This window comes from Mustela nivalis (assembly GCF_964662115.1).
Source record: "Mustela nivalis genome assembly, chromosome: 15".
Taxonomy (NCBI): domain Eukaryota; kingdom Metazoa; phylum Chordata; class Mammalia; order Carnivora; family Mustelidae; genus Mustela; species Mustela nivalis.
The window spans coordinates 47451404-47470076 of NC_139034.1; the positions used below are offsets into that span (position 1 = coordinate 47451404).

The following is an 18673-nucleotide window of genomic DNA, read 5'->3' on the forward strand; positions in this document are numbered from 1 at the left end:
ACAGAGCGGACCCTGCTGGTCACTAGGTGACCTCTGCAACTCCGGGAATTGGGAGACATCCTAATTTTGTGGCAGTGGACACTGTCTCTCCACAGCCCAGGGTTGGACGAGGGTAGGCTTTCTCCAACCCTTGGAATGCCCGGCAAGGGATCATGGGGACCTCCCAATCCAAATTCGATCCCAAAACACCCTAGGGTATCTATTGGCTAATCTTAATTATAAATTAAATATAATGTGGATTATAAATAATCCAGACCTTGGAACTGGACCTATGAAGGTGACATCTCATAGATTACTGTACCATCACATGGCCACAATACCAATTAGACAATCAATCCCAATGGCCTTCGGAAGGCACTTTTGATTACCAAATTCTCACAGACCTAAATAACTTTGGCAGACATCAAGGCAGATGGGCCGAAGTCCCTTATGTTCAGGCTTTCTGAACCAGTGCCCTCGTCTACCCCTACCTCTCCCCACTCCTATCCCAACTCCTGAAAAAACTTACAACATCCCATCCTGGTATTGCCCCCACTGACTCTCCCCTCACATCTGCTTTTCAGCCAACCCTGATAACTATATAAAGGAATTCCAATATCTAGCCCAGGCCTATGACCTCACCTGGCATAACCAACCTGTGGTCCAAACCACCATCCTCACCAATGAGGAGAAGGAGTGCATTCAGACTGCTGCCCGAGAACGTGCTGATCAGGTCCATCACACTGAAGCCACCATGCCCATTGATGCTTAGGCAGTCCCAGCTGTAGAACCCAGATGGGACTATCAGAATGGCCAAGATAGCTACCGATGCTGCGACCGCATGGTCCAGTGCCTTATTCCCAGCATGCGGGCAGCCTCCAATAAGGTGGTCAATTATCATAAAATTAGGGAAATCATTCAGGAACCCAATGAAAACCCAGCCATATTTCTAAACAGATTTACTGAGCACTGACTCAATACTCTCACCTAGACCTGGCCTCCACCACAGGGGCAACTGTTTTAGCTACCCACTTTATTTCTCAATCAGCTGCCAACATTAGGAAAAAATTAAAGAAAGTGGAGGAGGGCCTTCAAACTCCCATTTCTGATCTGGTGAAAATGGCATTTAAAGTCTTTGACTCCCGAGAGGAGGCAGTGGAACTTAAGCACCAAGCCAGACTCCAACAGAAATTTCAACTGCAGACCCAAACCCTGGTAGCAGCCCTGAGGCTGGCACATTCTGGGGGACAACAGAGGGAAAACTATATCCCTCCAGGGACCTGCTTCAAATGCAGAGCCCAAGGACACTAGGCCTGTCAATGCCCCAATCCCAAAGTGCCTACTAGGCCATGCCCTCAATGTCACATGATGGGCCACTGGAAATAGGACAGCCCCAGCCTTGGGGGATCCCTGGCACCTCCCCATTGGGGTGACCCTGAGATGATAAGTCCTGCTTTCCAACTTCTTGGATTGGAGGATGATTGACAGAGCCCGAACTCAGACACCCCTCTCATCCATGCCGAGCCCAGGGTCACACTCCAGGTAGAGGATAAGTCAATTTCCTTTCTGTTGGACACAGGGGCTTCCTATTCTGTCCTGCCTTCCTACTAAGGTCCTACTCATCCCTCCCCGCAGTCATGGGAATTGATGGTACTTCCTCCACTCCAAAAGCCACCCCACCCCTTGTCATGCAACCTGGATGGGTTCCCCTTCTCACACTCCTTCCTCATCATCCCTTCATGCTCCATTTCCCTACTAAGAAGGGACAACCTCCACAAGCTTCAGGCCACCATATGTCTCTCTCCTTCTCCCTCAACTTCTGCTCACCTCCTCCTTCCTCTACTCCAGTCTGAATCACCCTCTATCCCAGACTGTCTCCCCTCTGTATACCCACAGGTATGGGATATTTCCAGACCTATAGTAGCAGTCCACCACACTCCAGTCAAGATTCAACTCAAGGATGAGTCTACATTTCCATCCCGCCCACAGTTCCCTATCTCAATGTCTCACTGCCAAGGACTTAAGCCTATCATCAACCATGTTCAACAGCAAGGTCTCCTTATCCCCATTAATTCTCCATGCAACACTCCTATCCTTCCTGTTAGAAAACCTTCAGGAGCCTATCGCCTGGTCTGACTCTATTGCTTGACAAATGGCCTTAAACTCCTCACCAGCCCCCTTCCTATTCCTCAACACTCCCCAGAGTCCCTCATACACTGATGAGGAGATTTGGGCTTTTGAGACACTAGGTGGCAGGTTAGGCAACAAGGGATAGTATTATGTCCAGGACAAGATTGACCTCCAGAATGGCCTAATCCACACCCACATTACTGACATCCACCAGTCTCTCCACAACTGTTCAAAGGCCCTATACCAACCTCTCCTTCACCACCCCCTCCTCCAAAAGACCATTAAGGATGTACACCAGGCCTACAGAACCTGTTCTGTGGTCAATGCCCAGGGCGGCCTCTGCAGACTGGGCCCTACCCATCAGCTCCATGGGCATCAGCCAGGTGAGGACTGGCAACTTGACTTCACTCACATGCCTCGACAGAAAGCCTTCAGATACCTACTAACTCTCATGGATACCTTCACAGGCTGGATTGAGGTGTTTCCCACCACTAGGGAAACAGCATACATGGTCACCACAATTCTCGTGGAGCACATCATCCCAAGATTTGGACTCCCTCAAACCCTACAATCAGACAATGATCCAGCCTTCATCTCCAGCATCACATAACAGGTCTCCGAGAGCCTCAACATTACCTGGAAACTTCATATCCCCTATCATCCCTAGTCCTTGGGTAAGATCGAGAGGGCCAATGGCCTCCTCAAGGAGCAACTCACTAAACTCACTCTCAAAACTCATCTTTCTTGGCCAACCCTTCTCCCACTAGCACTCACCTGACTCAGGACCTCTCCTCCCAGACCATCAGGACTCAGCCCCTTTGAACTCTTCTATGGCAGGCCCTTCCTTCTCAATCACAACCTCCCTGTTTCTCCTCTACTACTCCTATCTTATCTGCCCTATCTGACTCTCCTATGAGCCCTTTTAGGGGCTCCTGAAGATGCAACCATCCCTGCTTCCAACAGCCCGGGTAGAGACTTCCCCAGGCCCTAAATCCTGGGGACCAGGTTCTCCTATGAGAATTTCATCCAAAGTCCTTACAGCCCAGGTGGACCAGCCCCCATACTGTTATTCTTATGACTCCCACTACGGCAAAACTTCTGGGGCACCACCTGTGAGTACACATCTCCAGCCCATAGCAAGCTCCACCACAGGATGGCTGGACTTCCCAGACCCTGGGGCCCACCCGGTTGTGGATTTCCAGCACCACTTCTCCTCACCCTCCTCCTTCTACCCCCCCCATAGCTGCCCCTCTGGTGACCCTGGGTTCAGGTGGGGCTTCTTCCTAGTGGTAACTTGGACCTATGGGGATACCACCCATTTAGTGAGCTGGTCACCACAGATTGCCAGCCTGGAGGGTGCCAGCCCTAATGGAAATGGCCATCCATAGTACTCCCCTCCCCCAACTGGAAAGGGCTCTATTTCTTTCCCTGGTCATGGGGTCTCCTTAGCATCTTCCTTAATGGCCACTGGACTGGGCACTGGGGCCCTAGCCCACTCCATAGATGCGCTACCCGAGATTTATCCAAACAGCTCCAGACAGCCATCGAGGCCTCAGCTGAGTCCTTGGCATCCCTACAGTGGTTGATTACCTCAGTGACCCAGGCTCCCATACGTGAGGTTTCCAGAGACACTGTCAACCAGCTCCTCCTGAATCCCTACTCCCGCCTGCCCATATCTGAGGAACCCTATGATGACGCCCCCGCCAGCAGGAAGTAGCCAGATCTGAGTCACTGCCCCTATTACACCAAAAACGTCAGAATTTTAGGACGGCAGCCCTGGGATTGCAGGAGGAACAATAAAATGGCTGCCAGCCCACCATCTTCCCCCTACCCAGGACTTTCCCGCCAGAAGGACATCTGCCAAGGACACATCACCTTGAGTAAACTGAAACTTATGTGAGAAACAGAAACCAACCACTTTGGGACTTCCCAACCCCCAACCTCTAACCTTATCAAATATGGTTATGAGCCCCTGCCCTGCCTTGGCCCAATAAAAGCTCACTCAACCCCTTCCCTGGCGTGACTTCCCCGACACTCCTTTCCTGAGTCGTAGAACCTCGTCTGAAGGTGCCTTTAATAAACTTTGCCTTGCGCCTATCTTGCCTGGTGTTGTGTGTATCTTGCCTGTAAAACCTTACAGTAAGTATTCAATAGTTTTTAATGTCCAGATCACAAATTAAAATTACATTACTTCATATTCATAAAAATTCAGCATATCTAAATATAAAGTCATATATATAAGTAGGGAAGAAAATCCTCCCCACATACTGCTAATGTCATTTTTAGGGACAGTCAGGAATTCCTTTTCCAAGGATAGGAAGGAATTCTTACTCTTATGAGAAAGTGACCAGGTACTGTCTAAGGGAATTGGAGGGCCTACATGAAGAAACAGAAAACCTGAGGGATTGAGGGGAAAGACATAGTTATGACAATCTCCCATTTCCTCAGCTTCTATGCTAGATGATTTACAAGGACAGTATTACTTTATTCTCAGAACAGGTCTGAGAGAAAGATATTTTAACGATGATTTAATAGAGACTGAGAGATGAAAATTTCCACATAGTCATTAAAATGTTAGGGCTGAGAAATGTACATAGTCTGTCTGGCCTCCAACTCTGATTCTTAACAACCTACACTGCCTCCCTTACCGTGTAGACCCCTATGTAATGAGCACATTTGTATCCACAGCAAGAATTTGACTTTTAATGAAAGTATAATTTATATTTAATAAATGTACACTTTTTAAGTTTGCTAATTTGATAATTTTTACTATGGTAAACTGCCATGTGACCACTACCCAAAACAATATAAACTTTCTTTCATCACCAACATTTTCTTCATGACTTTGTCTAGGCATTCTTTCCCCATCCTTGGCTGCAAACATTTTCTATCCCCATAAGTTATTTTTGCATCTTTGGGATGTCAAATAAATGGAACTATACAGGGTATCCTTCACTATCTGTCATCTTTCACTCAACACTGTATCATTTTGAGATTTAGTCAAATTATTATACATATCAGTTGTTCATACCTTTTTATTGCTGTAATACTTTTATAACAATACTACCATTTGTTTATCAATTGTCTTAATGATTTATATTTGGAATTTTGCCAGCTTTGAGCTTGGAAATAAGTCTTTTGCATGTTTTGTACAAGGTACAATCTACATGGGTCAACGGAAGTAATAAAGTAGAGGAAGATATACAATACAAACATCAATCAAATGAAGTTGGAGCAACTATTTTTCAAAGTAGACCTCAGATGAAGGAGTATTTTCAGGAATAAGGAAGGATAATTTAAAGGAGTTGATTCTCCAAAAAGATGTAAAAATCACTATTGTACGTATATAACAAGAGAGTTTCAGGTGATTCTTAGAACAAAAGCAGATGTGTCTTAAAGGAGAAATAGACAAATCCACAATTAGAGACTTCTACTTACTCTCTTAGTAGTTGACCTGAACAAAACTATCAACTAACTAGACCTAACTGATATTTTAGGAAGGTCTACTCTTCAAGAACAGATTATACATTCTTTTCAAATGCACATAGGATTTCACCAATACAAATCATATTCTGAGCCATAGAATAAACTTTTAACAAATTTGAAAGAATAAAAATGATACAAATGCTATAGTCTGAATGTGTCCACCCAAAATTCACATTTTGGAATCCCAGTGCCAAAGGGATAATGTTAGGAGGTGGGGCCTTTGGAAGTTGATTGGATCATGTGGGTTTCCACCCCCAAAAATGGGATTACTGCTCTTACAAAAAGGATCCTGCAGAGCTTCCTAGTCCCTTCTTCCTTGTGAAGATATAGGGAGAAATCTACAACCCAGTAGTACCTTTGACCATGCTGCTGCCCTGATCTCACACTTCAAGGTTCCAAAACAATAAGAAATAAATTTCTGTTGTTTATAAGCTACGCAGTCAGCAGAATTTCATTAGTTAATACACAAATAAGCTAAGACACAAGATATTTTCTCAAACTATAACAACTTAAGCTGAAGCCAATAATAAACTTACTTGAGGTCAACTAGGTGGCTCAGTTACTTAAGCATTTGACTCCTGATTTTGGCTTAGGTCATGATCTCAGGGGCTTGGAACCAAACCCCTCACTGGCTCCACATTCAGTGCAGAGTCTGCTTAAGATTCTCTCTCCCTCCCTCTTCTGCTCCCCCACTCATGCTGTGCCTCTCTCTAAGATAAATAAATCTTTGAAAAATAATAATAATAAATTTATCTGGAAAATCCCTTATATTTGAAAACAACGTAGCTGAAATGTGCTGAGGCATAACATAATTTGATATTTTGCAAAAACTGTAAGTGAGCTAAATTGTTTGAAATGCAGAATATAGGAGTTATGACAATGTTAGAAGAGATGTAGATGTAGCTGACAGTGAACAGTGGAAAGCTGGCAGATTGGAGAGCCTAAGAAGTTTATCATGTTTTAGTAGAGACAAGCTAGTTTCTAGTAACAACTCTACCTCAATTGTAAGTTGGTTAGCATAAGATCTATGTATTTCTTATTTATATAACAATATTGAGCAAGGTTGTTAGGTCTGTTTTCTTCCATGTAGTTACTCATAAACCCCGGCTCCTTCCATCTTTGACTCTGTCCTCTCTTAAGTATACTTAGCCAGCAGAAAGTAAAAAAAAGCACAGGGATACATGCAAGGAAGTTTAATAAACCACTCTTGAAGGAGATATATATGTTATTTCCACTTAAATCACATTTCAGAAAATACGGGCAGGTAGCCAAATCCAGGAGGTCTAAGAAGTGTAGTTTATTGTAGGAAGGGGAAGTGAGAATAGCTCAAACACAAGTGTTACCACATGCCTGTGGGAAACTAGCAAGTATTTCCTATTGAGGAGACAGTTCAAACCATGCGAAGTGAACTGTGAAAAACCACCTTTCCTTTCCATACAAGTAAAGGAAAAGAAAAAGTTGATTTTTGAATGCTGTTGTTACAAATGCTGTTGTCATACATGCTTTTGTGTTTAAGATCTACACACACAATAATGTTTTTAAAAGTAAAGTAAAGGTACCCATTCAACTTGGAAATTCATAGGTCTTTATTGACCTTAACAAAGTCTTAGGGACAAGGTACAGTAAGACAAACCATTTTTAATTAAACTGGGAAGTTAGAGATTAAGATCAAGTGCAGACTCCTTTGCCAAGAAGATTGTCAGGGAAATTACCAAAATGTGTGTTGACAGAGGTCGCCTTAAAATTGAGAAAGGGTGTGTGTGGTAAGATTAGAAAGACGATGCTAAGAATGCTTGAAAATACCCAATGAAAATACTCTCAAATATACCAACATACAAGTGGAAATCTGACAAGATGAAATATATAATATGGATTTTACAATACAGCACTTCTTAAGTGTCAGAAACTTTAAATTTTAATATTCACAAGAACTTTATGAGCTAAACATCATTATAATATATTAATTTGAAATTGGGAATGGCAGGCAATATCTTTAAGCAAATCTTCAATGAAGTAATTTTAGGAATCTAGAATTTAAATTAAAGCCAAGTCATTCTAATTCTGAACATTGGATTCTTAAATACTGTGTTCTTACCATCTTCTAAAACAGAATATACCTTCCAAATACATTGTATTGATTCAGACAAGAGGTAGTTAACAGATGGATGATGATACAAATAATTTGTTGACATGGTAGTAAAAATATGAAAGAAATCTTAAATTGTCCAAATTTTTCCTTTCATTGAAAACTAAGTTCACATTTTATGAATGAAAGAAAACTGTTAGAATTTGATACTTTGGCAATGTGATAAGAAATTGGAATGGTTACTGATAGTAAGGAGAATAATTGCTATTTCAGTATCCATTTTAAGATTATAAGTCCAAGTTGAAGATCCAGATGAATTTAGAAGCCATTCATTAAACTTCTTATAAACCTAAGTTCTAAGAGAATTACTTAAATCTGACTCTTCCTTAAACATGGTATTAAAATAAGATTTTAAAAGTGTTTCTCTTCACATAGGCTCAGTTAGAATTACTCTTAAACAGTGCTTGAAAGAAAGGTTGAGATGTGACTTTGACCTTGAATTTCTCAAGAAGAAAGCAGCCCACTTAGGATCTGAGATTGTTGGAGTGCTGAGGTTTATTGACTTCTGAATAACATTACTATTTTACATAGCTTATAAACCTTCTCTTAAACATTTAACATTCTAATTTGGTTCATGTTTATGTGCAAATTTATAATAGGTTTTAAGATCTTCAGGGAAAAACATGCTTCTTGCGATTTCACCACAATGACTATAAAATTCTCTTGCATTTACTAGATATTCAGTTGGTGCATATTGAAATAATGAAAACATGCCCAAGGATAAAAGGTTTTCAATTTTTTTTTTTTTCACAGAGATCAATAAGATAAACACACTTGATCTCTGCGGAAAAAAAAAAAAAAAGTTCCTGTAGAGATGATTGTCAGACTTTTTGTAGTTCTTTAGTTTGTGCAAGAAGTATTTGCAGGTTAACCTGAATAACCTGCAAATCTACCAGGTAATTATCTACTAAGGAATAAGCTATAACATGAGTGGGCAATTAAAAACTGGTAGGGATGAGCATTGTAGATTACACTATGGTGGAGTAAAAAACACATAAAATTTTCACAGGAAAAAATTAACACACCTATAGTGTTTGTGACAGGACTGTGAATAGAGGAGGATAGAAACTAGTTATTGCCTTCCATGAATTTAGAAATATGTATACTTTTGGTAGATATGTGTATGTCTACTCTGTTTGATTGGAGTAGCTTTTCCAGGTACAGGGATGCTAAATTTTAGGGACCTAAGAGTTATACTTTCTAAATTGGCTGATAAGATAACAAGAAATTATAGTAATCAATAGGAAATACCAGATTAATAGGACCTCTCATTTTAAAATGTGCACCAAAACACCCAGGGGTACTTCTGCCAACTCACAGGAGCATGCCGTTTTAAATGTTCAAGAGAAACGTGTTAACACTCAATATGGTAGAAAAGTACATGAAATATTTGATTTATAGTTTTCTTGCTGGGGCTACAATTGTTTCCTTTTATCGTATTTTTGTTAAGCTGGATTTTCAGCAACTCTTGTGATAAAAAGTGAGTATCATGTGAAAATTAATGTAGAATGAGAAATGATGGTTTAAAATTCAATCATATTCCTAATGGTATCCATTCCCAACAACACAACCCACTAGTAATTGTGGTTATTTAACAATATTTAACAATATATTTTTCTCTCTCTCTCAAATAAATAAGTCAATCTTTAAAAAGAGGGAGGTGGTGTGTACCTGGGTTGCACAGTTGATTAAGTGTCTGCCTCTTGGTTTCAGCTCAGGTAGTGATCTCAGGGTCAAGGGATAGATCCCTGTGTCAAGCTCCATGCTGGGCCTGGAACCTGCTTAAGATTCTCTCTCTCTCTTTCTCTCTCTCTCCTTCTACTCCTATCCCTATGAGTGAGCTTATTCTCTTTCTCTCCCTCTCAAATAAATATATAAATCTTTTAAAAAATGCTATCTTTTAAATTCAAGAATATTTTTTCAAACAACTACTTAGTCGTTAAAATACAATTATACATTAAGTAGACTGAATGTCATTTCTTTAATAAACAGGACTGTTAGGCATTTCTTTTGGCCTAGGAGCAGAGTGAAAAAATCACTGGATTACTAAGGTTGTGATGAACTAATGAAGTTTGGAAAGCTCTATAATAAAAGAAAGTGTTTTATCATTAATATTAACACGTGAGCTGCTATCTGTAATGCATGTGGGATTATGGATTTTGGTGGATTTGTTTTTTTTCATGCTTAAAATGATATGTAACATTATCCTTGCTCTTAAGTTATCAAATAATAGGGCAAATAAGATATCAATAGAGTTCACACCTCTCAAAATAAGGTAATATTGGGCTTTCAGAAGAAATTATTATTTCAACTAATGTATGCTGAAGCTAAAAATCACACCTCTTATTCTACCTCAGTCATCTTAATACGAGCTATCCTTTTGGTGAAGAAGTGTTTGTACTCTTTTAATTTTTCCTTAGGTTTTAGCCACTAGATGTATAAACTAAGTGGTTTTCTATCTAACATCTGTCATTACATTGGGGAACATGATTTTGCCTATCTAGACATTAAATGAGTGTCCACATTTGTGGGATGCTATTGCTCAGTCTTTCAACTCATGTTTATAATTCTTAGAGAAACTCTTCAGAATTGGATCACTCTCATCATGTGACACTAATGTTAAATGTCTACAACTGACTAAAGTGCAAAATTCAGTGGTTTTTGCCATGAAAAGGCAGACATGTACAACTGGAGTTTATGTGTATAAGCAACAGCAGTCATATTTATACTTCTACAGTAAGCTTGGGTTCTTTGGCACTTCTATACCTTGGTGGATGTTTATCTAATAAAAAATCCTTAATCTCCTATCATATCCAGACCCAGATAAGAGATGACAAATATGAAAATAATTAAACTTCTTTTGCTTCAAATATTAAAATTTTGATCCTGATTGGTAATGAATTCCTTCCCTTCATTTGCAAAGCAGATGATGGGATCATTAGACCACTAATTCACCTGTTTAGTTTATCATAATACACTGAAAGTGTAGTGGTCCTTTGTTGTGTCAACTTGGCTCTGATACAATGACCAGATATTCAGTTAAACACTAATGTTTGTGTTGTTGTGAAGGTTTTTATTTATTTTTTTTTGCACATGTAATTAAAGTTTGTAATCACTTTCAAATAAGGAAGATTGCTGGCAGCGTGTCTTTAGTTAACCATGAAACATCCTGACAAAACCATGTTTTCTGCCTTCTTTGCCCATAATATCCATCATCTTGTTCTAGATCTATCCTGTCATTGAGAACTGCAATATTAATATCCTTTTTATCCATGATATTGTTTCATCCAGGAAGATAGCAGATATAAAGATTGTATATTAGACTCAGTGGGCAAAGAGTCCAGATTAGAGGAGGTGCTAAAGTTGTTCAGCATTTTCACAAACATGACCTATATGTGTATTCAAAAATCAAAATAATGAGAAAACGTGTTTTAAGCGAAGTTCAGAAAAGGAAAGTTGTAGGGAGGAAACTAGGGACTAAGATGGCATTCTTGTTTTTCTTGTATTAAGACATATCTCTTTGATGGAAAATGACACTTTCCCATTCTGAACAGGAAAATTTAAGTTTAAAAATGTCCCTAGGCAACACTTTTGACCTATAAGGCAACAAGTTATGTTGAATAAGTTACAGGGGTCTTTAAGACTCAAGGAATGAGTGATTATACTCTGATTTTTATAGGACTTTTCTGTTGATGTTGAATTCAATCACATATACTCTGCAGTGATTTAGAAGGAGTTTTTCTTCTATTTGTTTTGTCTTCTTTCTTTTCTAAGAGTTCTTAGAAACATGAAATTTGCATTTTCCATTCTAATTTTGACTCATCTCAAATAAATTAATTGATAAAGATTTTTTAAAATAGATTTTTTAAAAGTAATCTTTACACCCGATATGGGACTCACACTTACAACTCCAAGATCAAGAGTCACATGCTTTAACAACTGAGTCAGCCAGGCACCCCATTAATAAAAATATCATTATTCAGTGAAGCTGAGTTAGGCAGAAATTAATTGATTTCCTTTCATTGCTACATGTGGTATGAATTAGATAATGAACAAATTATTCCTCTCTCTTAATAATATTTTTATCATTTTGTTTACCATCTTGGAGTTTAAAATATTTCTAGTGGTAAGTTGGAACAAAACTATATATTATCAGAATTTTAGAGGTTAAATTTATTTTATAATTTACTGGAAGTGTTCCCTTTCCAGCATATTATTATGCAGTTACAGATATTGCATTCATCTTTTTTAGTGGTATAAAAGCTTATCAAAATAGAATAGCACAGATTAAGTTGCTTAAACAAGAGAAATTCATTTCCTCACAAGTCTGGAGGCTGGATGTACAAGATCAAGTTTCCAGCAAAGTTGGTCTCTTGTGAGCCTCATTTCCTGTCAGATGTGTGTGTACTCACGTTGCCTTTCGTCTGTACAAGACCATTTTTGGTATCTTTTCTTCTTATGGGAACCCCTGTCCTGTTGGATTAGAGCTCCACCCACATGACATCATTTAAACTTTATTTATTGCCTCCCTGCAGTCCCTGTCTCTACAGGTAGCAGATGGGATGTTTTTGGAGGGAAACACAATTCTGTGCGTTACTGATATACTTTACGAGACTGCTACATTTTCTTCATAGTGTTCTGAATAAAAGAACAGAGAAAAAGAAACATTTGGAAGATAAAGGAAGTCTAATAATAATGTTCCATTAATTAAAATCTTATTTCCAACACACAGTTACACATTTAAAATTCATACGATCAATTCCCCACTTGGAAGCATGCAGTAGAATAGGAAAACTTAAAAGTCCAAACAGATTTTATTTAAAGCAAGCAAGCTGCTTTTTCCATTTCTTTTGAGAATAATCTTTTATTTGTGTTCAAATTAACATTTTGGTGTTACTGATGTTTAAAATGCTTGAATACTTAGAATTTAAGAAATAAAAAGAAATGTTTTCTATTCAGAATTAGACACATATCTGTGGAAGCTTTCATGTGCGCCCATGAATGAACACGCATATGTGTGTGGACACACACACAGACACGCAGACACACACACACACACATATCCTAATTCTTTTTTTTTTTTAAGATTTTTTAGATTTTTTTAAAGATTTTTAAAGATTTTTTTTTTTTAAGATTTTATTTATCTGAGAGAGAGAGAGTGTGTGTGAGAGAGAACATGAGAGGAAAGATGGTCACAGGGAGAAGCAGACTCCTCATGGAGCTGAAGCCAGATGCGGGACTCAACGCCAGGACTCTGGGATCATGATCTGAGCCCAAGTCATTTAAACAACTGAGCCACCCAGGTGCCCCATACATACCCTAATTCTTACTTAACATTGAATTAGTAACCTATACAGCCAGAAGTTTACACATATAATTGTATGAACCAAAAATAAAACGTGTTTTTTCAAAGTCAGTTAATTATAGAAGAGTGCAATACTAGAACAGAATAGTATGTAAGAGTTATATTGATAAAGCTTAGTATATAACCTACAGATGGATGAAGATACTGGACTGAAAATTTAAAACAAAATGAATATGTATATTTGAGAACTGAGACTTAACAAATTCCAATAACAACCCACACTATAATATCTTATAGTCATTAAAGCAGAGGTAAGTATAAATTTAATTACCTGCCTGAAAACACCCAGTCTCTAAGTATTAAATAAAAACATCAAATTATATTTTTGCCTCAACTGCTTTTAGAAATTTAAGGTACAGATCAAGAAAACACAAGAAAGTCATAGCATATTGATAGAAATATAATTGGGATCGATCAAGAAGTGACTGCCTGAGAAAAAGCACCTGTATCACTCCCCTTTCATTGCACACACAAAACTAACATGGTTAGTTTTAATGTGCACATAAGTGTAGTAACATATTACATCACTTCCTACCTTTATCAGAAAGAAAAGGGACAAGCTAGGACAAGAAGGATGAATAACACAGACCATTCTGATAAGAGAATATAGTTGGCCCAGAAACCTCACCTTTTGTTACTGACAAAATACCAAATGCCCGGGTTGAGCTAAGAACAACCACATGTGGTCAGTGTATCCTATTCACATTCTAAGTTAATATATAACCTCCCCCTTTCCTTATCCAAAAACTTAAATTATTCACATAGAGAAAGGGGAAGAAGAATCTTGAATTTAATGAGTTGAAAATTCAAATCGATAAGAAGTGACAAATTGATTAATCCTAAAACTAGAAAATAACTACAAATAAGAAGACTATGTATTATTTTCTTTGCCTTAACAGAAGTGAGGACTGATGACCCAAGTAAAATGAGTTATAGACAAATAAATTTACATATTCATATATCTGTTTTTTAATTGGAAATTTCAACCTGCTACAGAGATGCAATTTTTATTAAGAAAAAAATAATGATTGAAGGCATTATTTAAAATCTTGGACACATGTTACCAAATATTATGAGTAAGAAATAACTGGCTGAAGTAGGCTTTTGTGGAAAGATCATTTGCAGTTGGTAGGAACCATGTATTTCAAAGGTTCTGTACTTTGATGGTTCATGTCAAATTGGAACTGATATAAAGCAAATTTGAGAGAGTCTGGGAGGTATGGTAAGAGATGAAATCTCAGAGGTCGGAGGGGTGGAGAACACACAAGACTAAATATTTGGGGCTTTATTCTAATAGCCTTTTTTACTTTTAAAATAAAGGTGTTCAAGTGCCATGACTTAATTTTAAAATGATTTTTTTTGTATATAGTATGTAGAACAATTTAAAGCAATTTAAAGGTGGGAATTGGTGAGAGATACCTACTGCAGTAATCCTGGGGAAAGATAATGATGATTTTGGTTAATGTGGCAACAATGGGGAGTAGATTGCACTAAAATAATTTAATACTTAAGAAATAAAATGAGATTTGGTTTAGAATGTATGTATAAATGAGGAATAATATCTAATATATGTTTTTATTTCAGTTTTTCCCAATCTAATGGATAATGATAACCTTTACTAAAATAGTACTTTTTAAAGGTACAATCATGATATTCAAACAAATTTAAAATGGACAAGATGCCCTTCAACGGATGAATGGATAAGGAAGATGTGGTCCATATGCACTATGAAGTATTATGCCTCCATCAGAAAGGACGAATACCCAACTTTTGTAGCAAAATGGATGGGACTGGAAGAGAATTATGCTGAGTGAAATAAGTCAAACAGAGAGAGTCAATTATCATATGGTTTCACTTATTTGTGGAGCGTAACAAATAGCATGGAGGACATGGGGAGATGGAGAGGAGAAGGGAGTTGAGGAAAATTGGAAGGGGAGGTGAACCATGAGAGACTATGGACTCTGAAAAACAATCTGAGGGTTTCGAAAGGGCGGGGGGTAGGAGGTCGGGGTACCAAGTGGTGGGTATTATAGGGGGCATGGATTGCATGGAGCACCGGGTGTGGTGCAAAAATACTAAATACTGTTATGCTGAAAATAAAAAATAAATTAAAAAAAATGGACACATCCCAAAACTTTAACATTATGGCCCAGTTAATTCAATTTTACTCACTAAGAAGATAACAGTTCATTCAAAAGAGCATAGCCAAATATATAGGCAATCAAGAAGGCTGAAATAAATTTGTTGTTGTAAAGATGGCTTCTTTCACAATGGGGGATGGAAATCAATGGACTTTCTGTCAAAGTTGAGTTGCCGCTCTATTGACAAGGATAGTGTAGATTGCTATTAGTTATCTACTGCTCAGAGAGTTGTCAATAATTTAAGGACAATGCCAGGAAACATGATTTCACAGGAATCCCAGAATTACAGAAGGTAATCTTTTTGTAACCATTTCAAGATTTTTCTCAATATTTGGGAATAACTGTGATGAAGGAACACTAATCAAAATTTCAGTATTGGAACAATGATTTTGTCATGACCTTGCGAAGCTACATTGAAGGTGTGAGGAATAAGTTGGATACATGAGTCTGGAAATAATGTGACATTGATTTTACATGGACGTGGTAATGGAAGTCATTGCTTCAAGAAATAGATTAAGAAGAGAGTAGTTCCTCACCCAAGCTTTGAAGAATACTAATAGTTAAGAATACTGCAGAAAAGTCTGCAAAGGGAAGCAGTAAGAGTGAGGACCAGTATCAGTGGTTTTTCATATGGAACGACAACGAGGGACGCCTGGGCGGCTCAGTTGGTTAAGCAGCTGCCTTTGACTCAGGTCATGATCCCAGTGTCCTGGGATCGAGTCTCACATCGGGCTCCTTGCTCGGCAGGAAGCCTGCTTCTCCCTCTGCCTCTGCCTGCCATTCTGTCTGCTTGTGTTTGCTCTCTCTCCCTCTCTCTCTCTCTGACAAAAAAAAAAAAAAAAAAATTTAGAAAGACAAAGAAATGAAGGACGTCTTATCAGCATTGCTAAATGTGGATGTCAAGTATAATAAGGACAAAATATTTAGACCAAATAAATTGCTGCAATTGTAGGGTTTCCTAGGCCACAGAAAATTTGATACAAAAATGTGTATTTCAAGCAGAAAAGAAGTGTATTCCTCTTTTATCCTGTATTGTCAAATGTATGGTCCTAGTTAACAGAAGAATCTCCCCCAGGTGATGACTCAAATGTTGTTTCTCTCATGGTTTATTTCCCACTATTCTCAATGCCTCTCATCTTTGTCTATACCCAGGCAACAGAAAAGAAAACAAAAGAACATGGAGAAACCCTTTTCTTTAAAAACATATAAAAAAAAATATATATATATATATATTTTTAATTAACATATAATATATTAGTAGCCCCAGAGGTACAGGGCTGTGAATCACCAGGTTTACACACTTCACAGCACTCACCATAGCACATACCCTCCCTAATGTCCAGATAACCCCACCACCCAGAAACCCACCTTCTTAAAATTTCTGGCTCATAAATGATACATCAACTTAAATCTCATAGCCTAGAACTGTTGTTATTAACCACATCTAAATTCTAAGGGAGACCTATGTACTTAAGAAGGAAAAACAACACGAATTTTGGTGAAAACCTAGAGGTCTTTATAATATATATCTATTGAATTTAGAGATACCGTTATCATGAACCACAAAGGTAATGAGATTGGAATGGACTGGGAAATAAAAGAAAAGGCAGTAGGTTCCACTGTGCTTTCAAATCTGAGGGCCAAGAAAAGCAGGGTATAAGTAGAAGTTAGTAAGGAATATGAAGCTGAGTTTTTGTTTTTTCCATTATCATTTCCATTCTCTTCCCTTTCTCCTCCTTTTTCTTCTTGTTATTATTATTATTACTATTCGATTTTAAGGAAAGTTTCCCAACAATGTGTGAAAATTATAAGACTATATGGGGAAAGATTGAGAAAATAAAAAAGAAAAATTTTTTTTTTAAAGATTTTACTTATTTATTTGACAGACAGATCACAAGTAGGCAGAGAGGCAGGCAGAGAGAGAGAGAGAGGAGGAAGCAGGCTCTCCGTGGAGCGGACAGCCCGATGCGGGGCTCAATCCCAGGACCCTGGGATCATGACCTGAGCTGAAGGCAGAGGCTTTAACCCACTGAGCCACCCAGGCGCCCCAAGAGAAATATTTATTAATAATTAAAATATGCCTGAGTGAGAAGGATGGGAAGGACACGTATGAACAAAGAAACATTTCTGCCATTGAAAGGAATATGAGTTAAGTTACTCATGCCATTTGAAGTAGAAATATACTGTTCTCTAACAGCGCTACCAAAAATTGCACAGCTTCTCAGAAGAAGGAGAAGATGGTAATAAATTTATTTAACCTGATATTTTTGATACCCAGTGAGCTTTTATTTTATGGTATGGAGTAAAATCATTTAAGAGTAACATTGTAGAGAGGAGCGTCATGCTGGCCAAGTGGACAGGCACTTCAGAAAACATCTAAATATGGTGTATGGAAGAAAACATACAGGGAAATCTGGGAAGACATCAATGGAGGATCAGGTTGTAAGAGCCTATGACTTTGAGAAGGAAGATAAAAAAGATCTGAGTGGTTCAGAGGAGGATGTTATGGAAGGGAAGACTCTAGTAATTAAGAAGCATGGGAAGAAAAGGACTTCTGCAGCAGTATTTGAAGATATGGGGGGGTGAAAGATTTGGAGCTGGAAAGATTTGGAGCTGACATTAACAAGGCTCTTCTTGCCAAGAGAAAAAGACTAGAATTGTATACCAAAGCTTCTCTCAAAACTAGGAACCAGAAAACTGAACATGTTTGGAAAACCCAGCAAGAGCAAAGGCAGAAGCTTAACCAAGAGTATTCTCAGTAATTTCTGACTTTGTTTCAGCAGTGGGATATAGATGTGCAGAAATCTGAGGAGCAAGAAGAAAAACTAGCTAACATGTTTCGACAGCAACAAAAGTTTTTTCAACAATCCAGAATTGTTCAGAGCCAGAGACTGAAAACAATTAGATGGTTACATGAGCAGTTCATAAAGAGTATGGAGGATTTGGAGAAGAATCACAATAGTCTACTTACTGTTGCACAAAATGAACAGAAAAGAAGTGGCTATGTTGCAAAAAAAAAAAAAAAAAAAAAAAAAAGATGGAAACTCAGTAGCAAGAGATGGCAAGTGTTCGAAAGTCTCTTCAGTCCATGTTATTCTGATGACTCTTTGAAGGAAGAACTTGAATCTAAGTAATATGATACAACTGCAACATTAGCTAAGAGGCGTGTAATTCTAGTTTAAAATAATACATCATGTTCATTGTTAGCTTAAGTGCAAGACCCTTCCTTCTGTTAACCTTCAGATAAAACTGAACAGTAATGTGAGTCCAGATCTTTAATAGTAATAGTGAATTTTTCTCTTTAACACTTTTAATTAACTTTTAGCAATAAAGATGATTTAATTAAAAAAAGAGTAACATTGTAGGAAATATAGTAGGAAATGGATGAGATAGCAGGCATGGAGAAAGAGAAGTTTGAAGAAAGGA

At 38.1% G+C, this 18673-nt stretch overlaps 1 pseudogene across 1 annotated transcript; it reads left to right on the top strand.

Moving 5' to 3' along the window:
• Nucleotides 1-3910: 3910 nt before the first annotated feature.
• Nucleotides 3911-18347, top strand: LOC309849197 (synaptonemal complex protein 3 pseudogene; annotated as a pseudogene). Its single transcript has 2 exons — nucleotides 3911-4005; nucleotides 17578-18347. The product of its transcript is annotated as a synaptonemal complex protein 3 pseudogene (transcript).
• Nucleotides 18348-18673: the final 326 nt, after the last annotated feature.